Genomic DNA, 20,813 nt, shown 5'->3' on the forward strand with positions numbered 1-20,813 from the left:
GACGTCTCCGAGTTAATAAAAACACTTTTATTATCATAGGAACAATTATATCTTATGACTAAGCAATGGTGAATATATTTCCTTTCATATTTGAACATAAAATAATTGTTTCAATGATCACATAATTTTTAGAATTCTAATTTTACATATGTGGTTTTCAAACTTACTCCTTTATATTGTATACTTTTCACCCAATTATAAATCAAATTGTATGTAATTGTCTGAATGAAATTAAATTTAACTTATACTGTCTTATTAAATGCTGGCATGTGTCTTGCAATTTTTCCAAAATCATTTTTGTGTATTACATGGATTTTACATTTGCATGATCATGTTATTTGAATATGGAAATATGATTATGGTTTCTTTCTTTATACTAATATAATTTATTTGACTTTCCTACCTATATTCATTTTCTTGGAAAGCCATCAAAATCATATATTGGTTGGCTTAAATCACAACTATGGATAATAGAAAGTATAGAAAAATTGTTTATGGTTTTGGCTTCTTCTTGGATACATCCTCTAGCATTGTTAATTGCATTCTACAAACTGCTATATGTTCATATGTAGTTTTGATATGGTGTCATTACTTAAAAGTTTTTCAATATTTTCTTTCACTCAGCAAGTTTCCTTTAAAATTGGTAGTTTTTTTCTGTTTGATTTTGGTTTTGTTTCATTTTGTTTTTTACAAGCAGAAAAGCATTGAGATCAATCTTGCTGTAACTACCTCTCTGGTATACACATCAGTGTATTTTAAACTTGTCTTTGTTCATGATATTTGTTTTGCAGAATTATAAAAGTTCATAAAACTGCTTCCTTGTTGGAACATAAAATTTGGGGTAACCCAAATCTGTGTTCTTGGGCAGTAGTCACACATAGTTGAAGTTGAAACTTCTAGTTCTTTGAAAAGTTATGTCAAATGATGTTTTACTGGAGCACACAGGTGAAAGGATGTCTTGTTAAAACAAACGTGTGAAAGACTGTTTTCCTGAAGCAGATACAGATGAAAGGATGTGTGGATATAACAAATACGTGAAAGGATGCTTAATGGAAATGTATAAATATGACCCTACAGACAGTGGGTCACGAGCACTGAGCCTTGGCTTGGATTGCTCTGTCTCACTATTCCTTGCTAAAGACAAGCATGCATTGGTTCTCATTACAAGTTGACCTCTACTTTGGTAATGCTGCCATTGAGAGAAACTAGCCCAAGAACTGCAGGCAAAGTTACTGAAGCAGCTTGGTGCCTCCATAACCTCAGCTTAGGCTAGTTTGTGAGCCTCATGGTTTCTTCAGGATTGAACTACAGTTGCTGGTTCTTACCTGATGTCTGCTTGCTGAAAGGACTGGACTGTAGCTGGTGGTTCATGTGTAATGTCTGCCTGCCTAGAGGAATAGTCCACAGCTGCTGAATCATATTTGGTGCTTGCTACAGGACTGAACTACTGCCAAAGAATGTTGAGCTTGCTCTCAAAGAAGTATTGTTGAACAGGTTCATTTTCCCTGTATTCTATTACTTTTTCTCTTCCACTACCTTTGCTGGGTTGTGGGCTAGAGAAGAGGTTGAACCCTTATTAAAAGTAGTTTCCAAAACATATATTGTATCCATAATAAATAAACACTTACTTCCTTAAACATCTTTTTTCCAGAAAAAAATATGAAAGAAAAATAAAAGTAACATAAAGTGCATGAATTATGAATATAAACAAAAGTAAAACAAATGGACTAACCAATTTGACTAACTAACAAATAATAAGGAGTTATTTTTATTGCATAAATACAAAATATAGATTTTGCTGTAAGGTGCTGTGTGGAGCTCTGAGCTCTCTTCTTTGGTAGCTGAGGCTGCGGTGGGCCGGGCTGGGGTCAGGACCAGGAGGAATTTTGTAGTCAGAGAATAACAGGAGGCTGTCCATAATTGACTTTAAGCAGCAAACAGTAAAACACTGAGCTCTTCAGCTCTGTATTTCTTGCTCTGAGAACTGGAAAGCCAAGAAGGTTTTGATGTTTTGTGTGGTGCCTCCTGAGTTAGAAACCAAAATGAACATAACCAAAGGAGGCCTCGTGTTGTTTTCAGCAAATTCCAATTCATCATATATGAAGTTTTCAAAGAAAATTGCTGAGCAGCTGGGGGTGGGGGGGGGGATAGAGATGGGCAAGATGCAGGTTTGTCAGGAACCAAACAGAGAAACAAAAGTTCAGATCCAGGAGTCTGTGAGAGAAAAAGATGTATTTATCATCCAAACCATCTCAAAGGATGTGAACACCACCATCATGGAGCTCTTGATCATGGTATATGCATGTAAGACCTCATGTGCCAAGAGCATCATCGGAGTGATCCCCTACTTTCCTTATAGCAAGAAATGCAAGATGAAAAAAAAAGGGGGCTCCATTGTTTCAAAATTGCTGGCTTCTATGATGTGCAAAGATGGTGTGCAAATCTCATGTTGTTTTCAGCAAATTCCAATTCATCATATATGGAGCTTTCATCTCATCACTATGGATTTACACAGGAAGGAAATCCAGGGCTTCTTCAATATTCCAGTGGATAATTTAAGAGCCTCCCCATTCCTGTTACAATATATTCAAGAAGAGATCCAAGATTATAGGAATGCAGTCATTGTGGCCAAGTCTCCAGCCTCAGCCAAGAGGGCACAATCTTTTGCAACGTGTCTACGTCTGGGTATGTCAGTGATCCATGGAGAAGCACAAGATGCTGAGTCTGACTTGGTGGATGGCTGTCACTCCCCACCAATATTTAGGAGTGTAGCTGCCATCCACCACAGCCTGGAGATCCCAATGCTGATTCCTAAAGAGAAGCCCCCAATCACAGTTGTTGGTGATGTCCGAGGAAGTATTGCCGCCGCCATCATCATCATGGGTGAAATTATTGGATAGTTTTCTTGCTACAGCAGAGACCCTGAAGGAAAGAGGTGCATATAAAATCTTTGTGATGGCCACTCACGGCTTGTTATCCTCTGATGCTACCAGGCTGATTGAAGAGTCTGCCATTGATGAGGTGTTGGTCACTAACACGATACCACAAGAGATACAGAAGCTGCAGTGTCCCAAGATCAAGACTGTGGACATCAGCATGATTCTCTCAAAAGCCATCCGCCAAATTCACAACGGGGAGTCCATGTCCAACCTTTTCAGAAACATAGGCTTAGATGACTGAACAGTTCTCTTATGGTAGAACTCCCACAGGTCAAGTGGGAGCCCAGCATGTACGCTGGGAGGGCCCATGCCCAGCCAGACACACTTGACCCACCCTTTCCTCACATCTTCCTCAGTGATTCCTGTGAAAGTACAAAGACCAGCTTTTTAATGTTGGTTTAGGTTTTTGTGAATTTTGGGGGTAATTTTTATAACAGAAAAATCTCCTCTTAAGTGAAAGAAGTTAAAACCTGATCATTTTTAGTGTAACCATTTTTAAATAATACACTTGTGAGATTTTTGAGCTCAGCTTTTTTTTTTTTTTTTTTTTTTTTTTTTTTTCCATTTTTTATTAGGTATTTAGCTCATTTACATTTCCAATGCTATACCAAAAGTCCCCCTTACCCACCCACCCCCACTCCCCTACCCACCCACTCCCCCCCTTTGGCCCTGGCGTTCCCCTGTACCGGGGCACACAAAGTCTGCGTGTCCAATGGGCCTCTCTTTCCAGTGATGGCCGACTAGGCCATCTTTTGATACATATGCAGCTAGAGTCAAGAGCTCAGGGGTACTGGTTAGTTCATAGTGTTGTTCCACCTATAGGGTTGAAGATCCCTTTAGCTCCTTGGGTACTTTCTCTAGCTCCTCCATTGGGAGCCCTGTGATCCATCCATTAGCTGACTGTGAGCATCCACTTCTGTGTTTGCTAGGCCCCGGCATAGTCTCACAAGAGACAGCTACATCTGGGTCCTTTCGATAAAATCTTGCTAGTATATGCAATGGTGTCAGCGTTTGGATGCTGATTATGGGGTGGATCCCTGGATATGGCAGTCTCTACATGGTCCATCCTTTCATCTCAGCTCCAAACTTTGTTTCTGTAACTCCTTCCATGGGTGTTTTGTTCCCACTTCTAAGGAGGGGCATAGTGTCCACACTTCAGTCTTCATTTTTCTTGAGTTTCATGTGTTTAGGAAATTGTATCTTATATCGTGGGTATCCTAGGTTTTGGGCTAGTATCCACTTATCAGTGAGTACATATTGTGTGAGTTCCTTTGTGATTGTGTTACCTCACTCAGGATGATGCTCTCCAGGTCCATCCATTTGGCTAGGAATTTCATAAATTCATTCTTTTTAATAGCTGAGTAGTACTCCATTGTGTAGATGTACCACATTTTCTGTATCCATTCCTCTGTTGAGGGGCATCTGGGTTCTTTCCAGTTTCTGGCTATTATAAATAAGGCTGCTATGAACATAGTGGAGCATGTGTCCTTCTTACCAGTTGGGGCTTCTTCTGGATATATGCCCAGGAGAGGTATTGCTGGATCCTCCGGTAGTACTATGTCCAATTTTCTGAGGAACCGCCAGACTGATTTCCAGAGTGGTTGTACAAGCCTGCAATTCCACCAACAATGGAGGAGTGTTCCTCTTTCTCCACATCCTCGCCAGCATCTGCTGTCACCTGAATTTTTGATCTTAGCCATTCTCACTGGTGTGAGGTGGAATCTCAGGGTTGTTTTGATTTGCATTTCCCTGATGATTAAGGATGTTGAACATTTTTTCAGGTGCTTCTCTGCCATTCGGTATTCCTCAGGTGAGAATTCTTTGTTCAGTTCTGAGCCCCATTTTTTAAGGGGGTTATTTGATTTTCTGAGGTCCACCTTCTTGAGTTCTTTATATATGTTGGATATTAGTCCCCTATCTGATTTAGGATAGGTAAAGATCCTTTCCCAGTCTGTTGGTGGTCTTTTTGTCTTATAGACAGTGTCTTTTGCCTTGCAGAAACTTTGGAGTTTCATTAGGTCCCATTTGTCAATTCTCGATCTTACAGCACAAGCCATTGCTGTTCTGTTCAGGAATTTTTCCCCTGTGCCCATATCTTCAAGGCTTTTCCCCACTTTCTCCTCTATAAGTTTCAGTGTCTCTGGTTTTATGTGAAGTTCCTTGATCCACTTAGATTTGACCTTAGTACAAGGAGATAAGTATGGATCGATTCGCATTCTTCTACATGATAACAACCAGTTGTGCCAGCACCAATTGTTGAAAATGCTGTCTTTCTTCCACTGGATGGTTTTGGCTCCCTTGTCGAAGATCAAGTGACCATAGGTGTGTGGGTTCATTTCTGGGTCTTCAATTCTATTCCATTGGTCCACTTGTCTGTCTCTATACCAGTACCATGCAGTTTTTATCACAATTGCTCTGTAGTAAAGCTTTAGGTCAGGCATGGTGATTCCACCAGAGGTTCTTTTATCCTTGAGAAGAGTTTTTGCTATCCTCGGTTTTTTGTTATTCCAGATGAATTTGCAAATTGCTCCTTCTAATTCGTTGAAGAATTGAGTTGGAATTTTAATGGGGATTGCATTGAATCTGTAGATTGCTTTTGGCAAGATAGCCATTTTTACAATGTTAGTCCTGCCAATCCATGAGCATGGGAGATCTTTCCATCTTCTGAGATCTTCTTTAATTTCTTTCTTCAGGGACTTGAAGTTTTTATCATACAGATCTTTCACTTCCTTCGTTAGAGTCACGCCGAGATATTTTATATTATTTGTGGCTATTGAGAAGGGTGTTGTTTCCCTAATTTCTTTCTCAGCCTGTTTATTCTTTGTGTAGAGAAAGGCCATTGACTTGTTTGAGTTAATTTTATATCCAGCTACTTCACCGAAGCTGTTTATCAGGTTTAGGAGTTCTCTGTTGGAATTTTTAGGGTCACTTATATATACTATCATATCATCTGCAAAAAGTGATATTTTGACTTCCTCTTTTCCAATTTGTATCCCCTTGATCTCCTTTTGTTGTCGAATTGCTCTGGCTAATACTTCAAGTACTATGTTGAAAAGGTAGGGAGAAAGTGGGCAGCCTTGTCTAGTCCCTGATTTTAGTGGGATTGCTTCCAGCTTCTCTCCATTTACTTTGATGTTGGCTACTGGTTTGCTGTAGATTGCTTTTATCATGTTTAGGTATTGGCCTTGAATTCCTGATCTTTCCAGAACTTTTATCATGAATGGGTGTTGGATCTTGTCAAATGCTTTTTCTGCATCTAACGAGATGATCATGTGGTTTTTGTCTTTGAGTTTGTTTATATAATGGATTACATTGATGGATTTTCGTATATTAAACCATCCCTGCATCCCTGGAATAAAACCTACTTGGTCAGGATGGATGATTGCTTTAATGTGTTCTTGGATTCGGTTAGCGAGAATTTTATTAAGGATTTTTGCATCGATGTTCATAAGAGAAATTTGTCTGAAGTTCTCTATCTTTGTTGGATCTTTCTGTGGTTTAGGTATCAGAGTAATAGTGGCTTCATAAAATGAGTTGGGTAGAATACCTTCTACTTCTATCTTGTGAAAAAGTTTGTGCAGAACTGGAGTTAGATCTTCTTTGAAGGTCTGATAGAACTCTGCACTAAACCCGTCTGGTCCTGGGCTTTTTTTGGCTGGGAGACTATTAATAACTGCTTCTATTTCTTTAGGGGATATGGGACTGTTTAGAAGGTCAACTTGATCCTGATTCAACTTTGGTACCTGGTATCTGTCCAGAAATTTGTCCATTTCGTCCAGGTTTTCCAGTTTTGTTGAGTATAGCCTTTTGTAGAAGGATCTGATGGTGTTTTGGATTTCTTCAGGATCTGTTGTTATGTCTCCCTTTTCATTTCTGATTTTGTTAATTAGGATTTTGTCCCTGTTCCCTTTAGTGAGTCTAGCTAAGGGTTTATCTATCTTGTTGATTTTCTCAAAGAACCAACTCCTCGTTTGGTTAATTCTTTGAATAGTTCTTCTTGTTTCCACTTGGTTGATTTCACCCCTGAGTTTGATTATTTCCTGCCGTCTACTCCTCTTGGGTGAATTTGCTTCCTTTTTTTCTAGAGCTTTTAGATGTGTTGTCAAGCTGCTAGTATGTGCTCTCTCCCGTTTTTTCTTGAAGGCACTCATAGCTATGAGTTTCCCTCTTAGAAGTGCTTTCATTGTGTCCCAAAGGTTTGGGTACGTTGTGGCTTCATTTTCATTAAACTCTAAAAAGTCTTTAATTTCTTTCTTTATTCCTTCCTTGACCAAGGTATCATTGAGAAGAGTGTTGTTCAGTTTCCATGTGAATGTTGGCTTTCTGTTATTTATTTTGTTATTGAAGATCAGCCTTAGTGCATGGTGATCTGATAGGATACATGGGACAATTTCAATATTTTTGAATCTGTTGAGGCCTGATTTGTGACCTATTATGTGGTCAATTTTGGAGAAGGTACCATGAGGTGCTGAGAAGAAGGTATATCCTTTTGTTTTAGGGAAAAATGTTCTGTAGATATCTGTCAGATCCATTTGTTTCATCACTTCTGTTAGTTTCAGTGTGTCCCTGTTTAGTTTCTGTTTCCATGATCTGTCCATTGGTGAAAGTGGTGTGTTGAAGTCTCCCACTATTATTGTGTGAGGCGCAATGTGTGCTTTGAGCTTTACTAAAGTTTCTTTAGTGAATGTGGCTGCTCTTGTATTTGGAGCATAGATATTCAGAATTGAGAGTTCCTCTTGGAGGATTTTACCTTTGATGAGAATGAAGTGTCCCTCCTTGTCTTTTTTGATGACTTTGGGTTGGAAGTCAATCTTATCAGATATTAGGATGGCTACTCCTGCTTGTTTCTTCATACCATTTGCTTGGAAAATTGTTTTCCAGCCTTTCATTCTGAGGTAGTGTCTATCTTTTTCTCTGAGATGAGTTTCCTGTAAGCAGCAAAATGTTGGGTCTTGTTTGTGTAGCCAGTTTGTTAGTCTATGTCTTTTTATTGGCGAGTTGAGACCATTGATGTTAAGAGATATTAAGGAAAAGTAATTGTTGCTTCCTGTTATTTTAGTTGTTAAAGGTGGCATTCTGTTCTTGTGGCTGTCTTCTTTTAGGTTTGTTGAGGGATTACCTTCTTGTTTTTTCTAGGGCGTTGTTCCCGTTCTTGTATTGGTTTTTTTCTGTTATTATCTTTTGAAGGGCTGGATTCGTGGAGAGATAATGCGTGAATTTGGTTTTGTCGTGGAATACTTTGGTTTCTCCCTCTATGATAATTGAGAGTTTGGCTGGGTATAGTAGCCTGGGCTGCAGTTTGTGTTCTCTTAGTGTCTGTATAACATCTGTCCAGGCTCTTCTGGCTTTCATAGTCTCTGGTGAAAAATCTGGTGTAATTCTGATAGGCTTGCCTTTATATGTTACTTGACCTTTTTCCCTTACTGCTTTTAGTATTCTATCTTTATTTAATGCATTTGATGTTCTGATTATTATGTGTCGGGAGGAATTTCTTTTCTGGTCCAGTCTATTTGGAGTTCTGTAGGCTTCTTGTATGTTCATATGCATCTCATTCTTTAGATTTGGGAAGTTTTCTTCAATAATTTTGTTGAAGATGTTTGCTGGACCTTTGAGTTGAAAATCTTCATTCTCATCCACTCCTATTATCCGTACGTTTGGTCTTCTTATTGTGTCCTGGATTTCCTGGATATTTTGAGTTAGGATCTTTTTGCATTTTCCATTTTCTTTGATTGTTGTGCCGATGTTCTCTATGGAATCTTTTGCACCTGAGATTCTCTCTTCCATCTCTTGTATTCTGTTGCTGATGCTCAAATCTATGGTTCCAGATTTCTTTCCTAGGGTTTCTATCTCTAGTGTTGCCTCGCTTTGAGTTTTCTTTATTGTGTCTACTTCCCTTTTTAGGTCTAGTATGGTTTTGTTCATTTCCATCACCTGTTTGTATGTTTTTTCCTCTTTTTCTGTAAGGACTTCTACCTGTTTGATTGTGTTTTCCTGTTTTTCTTTAAGGACTTGTAACTCTTTAGCAGTGTTCTCCTGTATTTCTTTAAGTGATTTATTAAAGTCCTTCTTGATGTCCTCTACCATCATCATGAGATATGCTTTTAAATCTAGGTCTAGGTTCTCAGGTGTGTTGGGGTTCCCTGGACTGGGCGAAGTGGGTGTGCTGGGTTCTGGTGATGGTGAGTGGTCTTGGTTCCTGTTAGTAAGATTCCTCCGTTTACCTTTCGCCATCTGGTAATCTCTGGAGTTAGTAGTTATAGTTGACTCTGTTTAGAGATTGTTCTTCTGGTGATTCTGTTACCGTCTATCAGCAGACCTGGGAGACAGATTCTCTCCTCTGAGTTTCAGTGCTCAGAGCACTCTCTGCTGGCAAGCTCTCTTACAGGGAAGGTGCGCAGATATCTTGTATTTGGACCTCCTCCTGGCCGAAGAAGAAGGCCCAAAACAGGACCTTTCTCAGACACTGTGTTGCTTTGGCAGTTCCCAGGTGGTACAGACTCTCACCTAAGCAGACTAAATTCCTAAGTTCCTTGGAGTCCCGGGACCAAGATGGCGACCGCTGCTGCTGTGGCTTAGGTCGCCTCCCCAGCCGGGCGGGCACCTGTCCTCTGGTCCGGAAGGTGGCCGGCTGTCCCCGGCCCACACAGGGTGCTGCCTCAGCGCCTCTGTGCTTCTGCCTGTTCCAGAAGCTGTCAGGTTCTCTGGCGCACCCTCTCACCTGTTCAGACTAATTTCCTAAGTTCGGCGGGTCCCGGACCAAGATGGCGACCGCTGCTGCTGTGGCTTAGGCCGCCTCCCCAGCCGGGTGGGCACCTGTCCTCTGGTCCGGAAGGTGGCCGGCTGTCCCCGGCCCACGCAGGGTGCTGCCTCAGCGCCTCTGTGCTTCCGCCTGTTCCAGAAGCTGTCGGGTTCTCTGGCGCACCCTCTCACCTGTTCAGACTAATTTCCTAAGTTCGGCGGGTCCCGGACCAAGATGGCGACCGCTGCTGCTGTGGCTTAGGTCGCCTCCCCAGCCCGAGCTCAGCTTTTTTTTAATGTTGCTTGATCCAACTGTTCAAAAGAATTAAATAAAATGATCTACTATCTACTTAAAAATAAAAACCTACAAAATATATTTTCCTTGCAAAATCTAGCCATAAAAATACTTTATCCGGCAATTAAAGGGTAAATATAAGTGATTTAATAATTACATGTTGAAATATATATCCAGATTAAATTAAAATGTCAAGGAATATATATTACCAGAAGTAGAAAATATTACAAGTAAATAAATAAGTAAAAAAAATAAGTTCATAGTGAAATCCTCATTTTTTATTTTATAACCTGAAAAAAATAATTGACAGTCTCTTATTTACTAAGCAGGACATCAAAATGGAGTCATGTTTCCAAATAAAAGACGCAATATGATTGAATGCTTGTAACTGTAGGTTAGTAAGTTCATTTATATATTTTAGTCTCCAAAATAAAATATTTGGAAAATATATGTAAGTTATTTTAGAATTCACTACTGCAGCACAGAATATATTGAATTCCTGGTGTCATCACTAAGTCCTCACTTTCTAAGGCCCCACATTTTTTGTAGAGATTATTAGAGGATTTTAATATATAAAAATATCTATCATCCCTGTCTATTATATAGCCATTGCTTTCTTAAGAAGATGTAAGTGTCTAGTGTTTTATTGAATCCATATGTAAACAATTATACTTAAATACAGTTGATTACATAGGCTGGGTTTTATGCTCCAATACAATACTGACTACCATTGGCTTATTTTACTTATTTTTTTAAATAAAAAAAGAACACAACATGTTTCTGTCGATTTACTAAATTACTTTAAATGCTTTAAGTTTCAGCTACTAAAAGAAACATCTGAATGGTGAAAAAACAGTGTATTGTCACTCTGAAATGCCTTTTTTAACAACATAATTTCACCTTTTACAAGTATTATAAAATATTCTAAAATTAAGAAGTGACCTATCTTGTAGAGTGCTTAATTTTCTATTAAAGAAAAAATATTCAGCTGCTCCAGTTGCTCAAGACCAACATAAAGCCCAAGCTGCATCCATCTGCCCCTGGAGCGGATCCTGTGCCACTGCTCTCCTTACCCCAGTCCTACCCAAAGAGAGATTGCCTCCCAGGAGTACTGACATACCTAAGATCACAGATGAGACCAACACTCTGCCCTAATATCTGGCCCAAGTGGGACCTGCCCAGGGCCCACAGGACCCAGGAACAGCAGAGCACCCAGGGACTTGATCCTTCCAACTTCCATCTGCACCCCAGAACTGACCTTATGCCACAGCTCTCTGCACCCCAATTTTGCCCATAGAAAGCTTGTCTCACAGGAGTGCTGATACACCTAAGATTACAAGCTCACAGGCTCACAAGGAAGGACAAGCTCCAGTCAGAGACAGCAAGACCAGCTAACACAAGAGATAACCAGATTGTGGAAGGCACGAAGAACACAAGAAACAGAAACTAAGGCTACTTGGGCATCATCAGAACCCAATTCTACCACAACAGCAGTTGCATTCAGCACAGTTCAGTTTTTAGAGTTCACGGGCAGTTTGCCAAGCAGAGCAATTCAGTCAGAATCCAAGAGAAGCTAATTTGAATTGTTCAGGTTGGAGGGGAGTTGGAGATGTATAAACTTAACTGTTCTTGTTCAAATTCCTATCTAAGCTGACTGATTAAATCTGGCTTCTCACTGCATTGAACTGTGCTGAACTACAATGCTCTGCTTCAAACTAAACTCAGCACAACTGTAATGAACTGCACTCTATGAAGTGAACAGAACAGAACTAAACTGAATGTCATTGCGTTGTCTGAACTCTACTGAATTGCCCACCTACAATTAGATGTCACTTTCAAATAATATATGTAGAATAGTCATAATAATCACAAATTATACTATTAACAGTAAAGCTGATTTAGTTAAATCATTAATAATTAGAATAATAGAATATACTAATCCACTAAGTGAATCTATGTTATACCAAACCAAACACACAAATTTTGTAAACCTTCCATAAACAAAGTCAGAGCATGAATATTATATCAAGAATAAATATTAGAAAATTAAATGACTCTTAGAAACTGAGAAGAGCAAATAATACTCTCCAAACACTATACTGACCAAAAGAGTATAGTGAATATAATAAAACACACCTAACACATCACTGGAGTCCAGATCTTCAAACACCAAGAAGCTCCTTCTGTTTGTTTTACAAAATGCTTGAGTTTATAAGACTTCAAGTATGTTTGTACAAAGATGATATGCCAGAATCCTGAAAATATAGAGATGGATAGTGTCTTAGTCAGGGTTTCTATTCCTGCACAGACATCATGACCAAGAAGCAAGTTCGGGAGGAAAGCTTCTTGGTCATGATGTCTTACAATTCAGCTTACAATTCCATACTACTGTTTATCACCAAGGAAGTCAGGACTGGAACTCAAACAGGTCAGGAAGCAGGAGCTGATGCAGAGGCCATGGAGGGATGTTCTTTACTGCCTTGCTTCCCCTGGCTTGCTCAGCCTGCTCTCTTATAGAACCAAGACTACCAGCCCAGAGATGGCATCACACCCACAAGGGGCCTTTCCCCCTTGATCACTAATTGAGAAAATGTCTTACAGTTGAATCTCATGGAGGCATTTCCTCAACTGAAGCTCCTTTTTCTGTGATAACTCCAGCTGTGTCAAGTTGACACAAAACTAGCCAGTACAGATAGGAAGAGAAAAGGAAATGAGAGGTAAGAAAAAGGGGAAACCCTGTTGGGTAGACTTCAAGGGAAAAACATGTAAGTAAAAACATTGGATCCCTTAGGCAGAGTTTTCTGTTAGCTGAGTGTCAGTTAACATCACGTATTCATAAAGCAATGTTCTTTTTCCCAATTTTACTTTATTTTTTAAAATTTTTGTTACATCCTGACAACAGTTACTCCCCCTCTCTGTCCTCAAGGCTTACCATCTGAATCCCCATCTACCTAATTTACTCCCAGTCACCTCCTCTCAAAAAAGAGAATACCTTCCAGGGACAAATACCAAATACAGCATAATAAGCTACAAATATGAGCAAGAGCATATTCTTCTGTCAATGCTAGATGAGACAACCCAGTAGGAAGAAACGGTATTCAAAGATAGTGAAAAGAGTCAAAGACGGCCCATGTTCCCACAGCTAGGAATCCCATAAGAATACCAAGCTTTATATTGATGACATATATACCGAGGACTTAGGTCAGGTCCTTCCAGGCTTCCTGATCTCCATGAGTCCATTAAAGTCCAGATGACTTGATTCTGTGGGCAGTACTCTTATGGTGCTCTTAAACACTCTGTCTCCTGTAATCCTTTCTACCTCTGCTCTGCAAGATTCCCCAAGATCGAATTTGGCTTTGGAACACTGGATCTGGTACCAGCAGTTACTGGATGAAGTGAAAGCATAGAGCAACAATCTCTAAATTAAAGATAATCATTATATTTGTGTGTATGCATGTACACAATTCTTGTGCGCGCTCGACTGGCCAGGAAGAACGACGCTGCAACAGGATCCTTCTGCACATGTTTATTGGGAGAGCTTGACTGTAGAGGCAAAGAGACCCCAGCCCAGAACTGGTGCTGCTTACATAGGCCTAGGAGAGGCGTGTCTCACATCTGATTGGTTAACTTGTCTCTCATCTGGCAAAAGAACCTTCACTGCCTATGTATGTGTGGTGGCCAGCAGTAGCCAACTGCCACTCTGCAACTGCCACTCTGCAACGGCTTCCCACACACAATGACCATGTAATCACTGTTATAATAGGAGGCCAAAGAAAAGCTGAAATTCAAATAATATACAACAGAAGAGAAGACAATCATAATTTCATTGTCTATCAATTTTCTGGTAAAGTTATATTTGTTTTATAGGAAATTTTTATTTTAACAAATAACTTCACATATTTGCTCTCATTTTCCTTTCTTTTTTAAATTCTTTTTTATTGGATATTTTCTTCATTTACATTTCAAATGCTGTCCTGAAAGTCCCCTATACACTCCCCTCTCCCTTGGCTGTTCCCCAACCCACCTACTCACATTCCCTGGCTCTGGATGGGGAATATAATCATCTGGATTGGGGAATATAATCATCACAAAACCAAGGGCCTCTTCTCCCAATGCTACATATGCAGCTAGAGACATGAGCTCTGGGGGTACTGGTTAGTTCATATTGTTGTTCCTCCTATAGAGTTGAAGACGCCTCCAGCTCCTTGGGTAGTTTCTCTAGCTTCTCCATTGGGGGCCCTGTGTTTCATCCAATAGATGACTGTGAGCATCCACTTCTGTGTTTGCCATGCACTGGCATTGCCTCACAAGAGATAGCTATATCAGGGCCCTGCCAGCAAAATCTTGCTGGCATATACAATAGTGTCTGTGTTTGTTGGATGTTTATAGGATGGATCCCTAGGTGGGGCAGTCTCTGGATGGTCCTTCTTTCTGTCTCAGCTCCAATATTTGTCTCTGTAACTCCCTCCATGGGTATTTTGTTCCCCATTCTAAGGAGGGACGAAGTATCCACACTTTGGTCTTCCTTCTTCTTGAGTTTCATGTGTTTTGCAAATTGTATCTTGGGTATTCTAAGTTTCTGGGCTAATATCCACTTATCAGTGAGTACATATCATGTGAGTTCCTTTGTGATTGGGTTACCTCATTCAGGATGATATCCTCCAGACCCATCCATTTGCCTAAAACTTTCATAAATCCATTGTTTTTAATAGCTGACTAGTATTTCGATTGTGTAAATGTACTATATTTTCTATATCCATTCCTCTGTTGAAGGACATCTGGGTTCTCTTAAGCTTCTGGCTATTATAACTATGGTTCTCATGAACATAGTGTAGTATGTGTCCTTGTTATACATTGGAGCATCTTTTGGTTATATGGCTAGGAGTAGTATGTATAGCTGGGTCCTCAGAACCTAGCTATGTCCAATTTTCTGAGGAACCACCAGACTGATTTCCAGGGTGTTTGTACCAGCTTGCAATTACACCAACAATGGGAGAGTGTTTCTCTTTTATCATATAATCACCAGCATCTGCTGTCAACTAAATTTTTGAACTTAGGCATTCTGACTGGTGTGAAGTGGAATCTCAGGGTTGTTTTGATTTGTGTTTCCCAGCTTACTAAGGATGTTGGACATTTCTTTAGGTGCTTCTCAGCCATTGGATAGTCCTCAGTTGAGAATTCTTTGTTTAGATCTGTAACCCCATTTTTAAAAGGGTCATTTGATTTTCTGGAGTTTAACTTCTGGAGTTCTTTGTATATATTGGATATTAGCCTTCTTTCAGATGTAGGGTTGGTAAAGATCTTTTCTGAATTTCTTGGTTGCCATTTTGTCCTATTGACAGTGTCCTTTGCTTTACAGAAGTTTTATAATTTTATGAGGTGCCATTTATTCATTGTTGATCTTAGAGCATACGCCGATGGTGTTCTGCTCAAGAAATTTTCCCCGTGCCAGTGTGTTTGAGGCTCTCTCTATTTTCGCTTCTACTAGTTTCAGTGTAACTGGTTTTATGTGGTGGTTCTTGATCGACTTGGACTTGAGCTTTGTACAATAAGACAAGAATGGATTGATGTGCATTCTTCTACATGCTGACTTCTAGTTGAACCAGCACCATTTGTTGAAAATGATATATTTTCTCCACTGGATGGTTTTAGCTACTTTGTAGAAGATCAAACGATTATAGATGTGTGGGTTCATTTCTGGGTCTTCAGTTTTATTCCATTGATCTACCTGCCTGCCTCTGTGCCAATACTATACAGTTTTTTATTACTATTGCTCTGTAATATAGTCAGGGATGGTGATTCTCCAGAAGTTCTTTATTGTTGAGAATGGTTTTTGCTATCCAAAGTTTTTTGTTATACCAAATGAATTTGCAAATTGCTCTTTATTATTTTATGAAGAATTGAGTTGGAATTTTGATGAGGTTGCAGGGAATCTGTAGATTGTTTTTGACAAGATGGCCATTTTTCCTATACTAATCTGGCCAATCTATGAGCATGGGAGGTCTTTCCATCTTCTGAGCTCTTCATTTCTTTCTTCAGAGACATGAAGCTCTTGTCATACAGATCTTTTACGTCCATGGCTAGAATTCTACCAAAATATTTTATGTTATTTGTAATTTTTGAAGGGTGTCGTTTCCATAATTTCTTTCTCATCCTGCTTATCCTTTGAGTAGAGGAAGGCTACTGATTTGTGTGAGCTAATTTTATATGCAGCCTCTTTGCTGAAGTTTTTTATGAGGTTTAGGAGTTATTCTCTGTTAGAAATTTTGAGGTCACTTAAGTATACTATCATATTATCTGCAAATAGTGATATTTTGGCCTCTTCCTTTCCAATTTGCAGCACTTTTGTTGTGTATTTTCTTTGGCTAAGGAGACCTAATACCCATATTCTCCATACTATTCCACAAAATAATAACGACGAACACTGCACAATTCGTTCTATGGATCCACAATTGTGCTTATACCTGAACCTCACAAAGACCCAACAAAGAAAGACAACTTCAGACAAATTTCACTTATGAATATCAATGCAAAAATACTCAATCAGATTCTCAAAAAAAAAAAAAAACCGAATCCCAGTATACATCTGTCTTAGTCAGGGTTTCTATTCCTGGGCAAAACATCATGACCAAGAAGCAAGTTGGGGAGAGAAGGGTTTTTTTCAGCTTACACTTCCAAATTGCTGTTCATCATCAATGAAGTCAGGACTGGAATTCAAGCAGGTCAGGAAGGAGGAGATGATGCAGAGGCCATGGAGAGATGTTCCTCACTGGCTTGCTTCTCCTGGCTTGCTCAGCTTGCTTTCTTATAAAACCCAAGAATACACCAGCCCAGAGATGGTACCACCCACAAGGGGTCCTCCCCCCTTTATCACTAATTGAGAAAATGCCCCACAGCTGGATCTCATGGAGGCAGTTCCCCAGCTGAAGCTCCTTTCTCTGTGATAACTCCAGCCTGTGTCAAGTTGGCACATAAAACCAGCCAGTACAATATCAAAACAATAATCCATCATGATCAAGAAGTCTTCATGCCAGGGATGCAGGGATGGTTCCTTATATGAAAATCCATCAACATAATCCACTATATAAACAAACTCAAAGGAAAAAAAACTCACATCATTATCTCATTAGTTGCTGAGAAGGCATTTGACAAAATTCAACACCCTTTCATGGTAGATATCTTGGAAAGATCAGGAATCCAAGGCCCATACTTAAACATAGTAAAATCAATATATAGCAAATCAGTAGCCAACCTCAAACTAAATGGAGAGAAACTTGAAGCAATCACATTAAAATTAGGTAGTGGTCAAGACTGCCCACTCTCTCCTTACCTACTCTATATAGTACTTGAAATTTAAGCCAGAGCAATTGCTCTCATCTTATTATATAAGTTATAGTAAACATCACTTTTTACCTTCCTTCTAGTCTAGAAAATGTAATCTCTCTATCATACATAACATATTGCTCTAACAGTTTTGTAGACCATACAAGTCATAATAAATTTTATTTTATTTGGTTCACATATATTAATATATATCTAAGACCCAGAGGCCAACATCTTGTTAATGCCATTTTCTGTGCTATAATATTATATAAGGAATCAAATATGTATGGGATAGCAAGGGTTCTAATTCACAATTATACAAATATCCTAATACTGGGGTGACAGCAATTATCCATTAATGAGGATCAATCCCACACAGCCGAATACCTTAAGTATTAAGTATTACTACAATCTTTTAATTCAGTTTTTCAATACTATCACACTAGAAATCAAGTTTCTAATGCATGCACTTTGGAGGACACACAAACAATAGAAATTGTTCTTCAAATTCCATAATCCAATTTAATATCTACTTTCCAAGTCATTGGGCAAACTTTCTAGATATGGCCTTCCAGGTAAAAGGTGATAGAGCTTCTTTGGTGAGTATTTTATAAATTTGTTAGCTATCTGTGATAATTGTTTATGACTTTATTACTGTCTCAAAGATTCCACATATTATTGCATTATAGGTTTCCAGTGAATATTTGCTACTTTAAGAACAAAAAGTAAGCCTCTTTCCATTTACTATATTGGCTAAATCATAAGAATACAACATTGTTTTAAAATGTTGGGAAAAGCCTGGTGTTGGTAGTGCAGGCTCTCAGGAGGCAAAGGCAGGCAATCCTCTGAGTTTGAAGCAAACTGATCTACACATAGAGAAATTTTGGATAGCTATAGCTACAGAGAGAAACCCTGTCTTGTAGCATTAAAAAAATTGTCACATAAACGGCTTTTAAACCAAAAACCAAATCCATAGAGAAAGAAAGAAAGAAAGAAAGAAAGAAAGAAAGAAAGAAAGAAAGAAAGAAAGAAAGAAAGAAAGAAAGAAAGGAAAGAAGGAAGGAAGGAAGGAAGAAACCATGAAATAAAAGAAGAAGAAAAGAAAAAATGTTAGAAAGATATAGTAATACTGGAAAGCCACTTCAAACATTATTAAGATAAACCATCATTTAAAGGTATTTGGATAAGGACAATTACTAACATAATCCTGAAAAAAACTCACTGTAAATTCCTAAAACTGTATCCTTTAACATGGCTGTGATTTTTAGAACATTAATGTTCCTTGTTGAATTCACCAAGATTGTTCCTATGCTGTTGCTACATGGAACTAGTATCTAAGTGATTTGAACAATTACTTTCATCAAATGTTTCCTACTGCTTTCCTAAAAGAAAAAGAAATGATTGAGATAATACATTACTAATAACTCATGTCATATAGTAAAATATATTCTTATGAACTTGATTCTATAATCAAGAATAAATGAATGCGCCTGAATTATTCAATGAACCTAAAATTATACCTAAAATTATACAAATTGTACTCAAATTGAATATTTTGAATATTCTATTGAAAATTTTAACAAAAGAGATCACTCTTCACAGTAACCTGCACTTTTTATAAGTTAGTAGTCAGGTTCTTACTTGAAACATTTAAGAGTATATTCTTTATGAATTAGAATGAAAAGAAAATCTTACAATTTATAATTTGCATGAAATGTAAACTAGAAAATAAGCTATCTTAATATTATGAGGTTATATTATATTGTGTTGAAACTCATGGGGTCCGATTCCAAACACCCCTTTATCTTCAGGCAAATTTCAATTAATGTTGCTTTGATAATGTAAAATATTTGCATGTTAAATGATTATATTTTTCATGGAGGTTCTCAGTGAGTTCTTTAAAAATTATCAAAAAATGCAACACAAAAGAAAATTGATATCTTTCTTTAGTGTACCACACTTTTGAAAGAGTGGTAAAATTTTTACTCTACCTATATTGGGTTGTTACCATCAAGTATTAGAGTGAAGTTTCTTTGCAATAACTAAGATTTATTTTACCTCAAGATTAGACTATGTAGTGAATATTTCAAATGTATCTCAATAAAAAATTATATTGATGACCTTAATTCACAAAAAAAGTTTTGTTGAAGATTGCGTGAATATTTGAATTGTAATATTTTTATCTTATAATAAAATATAGCCTTACTGTAGAGATTAAATTACTCCAAAGATAAGAATTATAATGATTTTCAAATATTAATGTATTTGTTCTTACAAGTATAAGGCACTTATATACTGTGGTGTTTGTAATGCTCCTGCTGCATCTTGAATATTTCAGTATTTGGTCCATAGTTGATAGCAGTTTACAGAGAATTAGGAACTGTGGCCTTACTGGAGGAAACAGTTCACTGGGGTTGGCATTTGTGTTTTCAAAAGACTCTTGTCATATCCAACGTTCTTATTGCAGATATGATATCTTAGCTGTTGTAGCCACCTACCATGTCTTTGGTCTATCATGGACTCTGACACTATGGAACTGTAAGATCAATTAAATGTTTTATTTCATAAGTTGCCTTGATAAAGGAATTTGTATTACATATTTAGAAAAGTAATACATATATATATGCATATATATATATATGCATATATATATATATATATATATATATAACTTTAAAATTTCTTTAAGATTTCTACCTACCATATATGCTATCTATATGATATGCCTATATTATGCTTTCCATTATAGGACATCCATATTTCTAAGGGTACGCTTCATATTGTATCATTTCTTTCACAGACCATCACAAACCCACAAAAATTCACAGTGACAATTAAAATATGTCTGGGTGACTATGCCCACTTTTAAAAACTAAAGTAGTTATTACAATGACTAAAATCAGAGATTGAATTTCTCTTAGAGATAAGCTTTTCCTAGATCATCAATGTTTAAAGTAATTATCTTCTTTAGAGCTTTGTCAAATGGTAACATTGTTTTTATAATACATAAGAGACTTTTAGGGAAAATATTTGGCTACTAATAAAATGTTGAATTTATGTAATAATACAAAAATGTTAGTTTTACTCCTGTTTGAAAAAAGAAAGCTATAGCTTTTGCTGTGCAGATTATATGACTAGAAAAATTTCCAATAATAGAAATATAGGCTATACACATATTCCACATCTGTGAGTTCCAGTGGATGTGTATGTACCAATCTAATGGAAGATTTCATGCCAATCCGAGAAAACCATAAGCTTAGCTGAAGAAGCCATAAATTATTTATGTACATAGAGCTCCTAAGGATCTTTTAATTCTTTGCTCATGACCATAAGTATAATCTGGGCTTTTGAAGAAAACTAGAAATGAAATAGCTTTTAAATTAATTAATGAACTACAATTAATGCAATCTGTCTATTACTGACATAGTAATAGAGACTAGAATTACTTTTTTGTCTGAGTCAACCAAAACTAAAATATCATACATGAACATGTTTTAAAAACATTAGAATCTAGGCAT

The 20,813-nt window shown here is 37.8% G+C and overlaps 1 pseudogene; it reads left to right on the forward strand.

Annotated features, from left to right (window-relative positions):
* Positions 1,793-10,045, forward strand: Gm4993 (predicted gene 4993; annotated as a pseudogene).

This window comes from Mus musculus, chromosome X (assembly GCF_000001635.26).
Source record: "Mus musculus strain C57BL/6J chromosome X, GRCm38.p6 C57BL/6J".
NCBI lineage: Eukaryota > Metazoa > Chordata > Mammalia > Rodentia > Muridae > Mus > Mus musculus.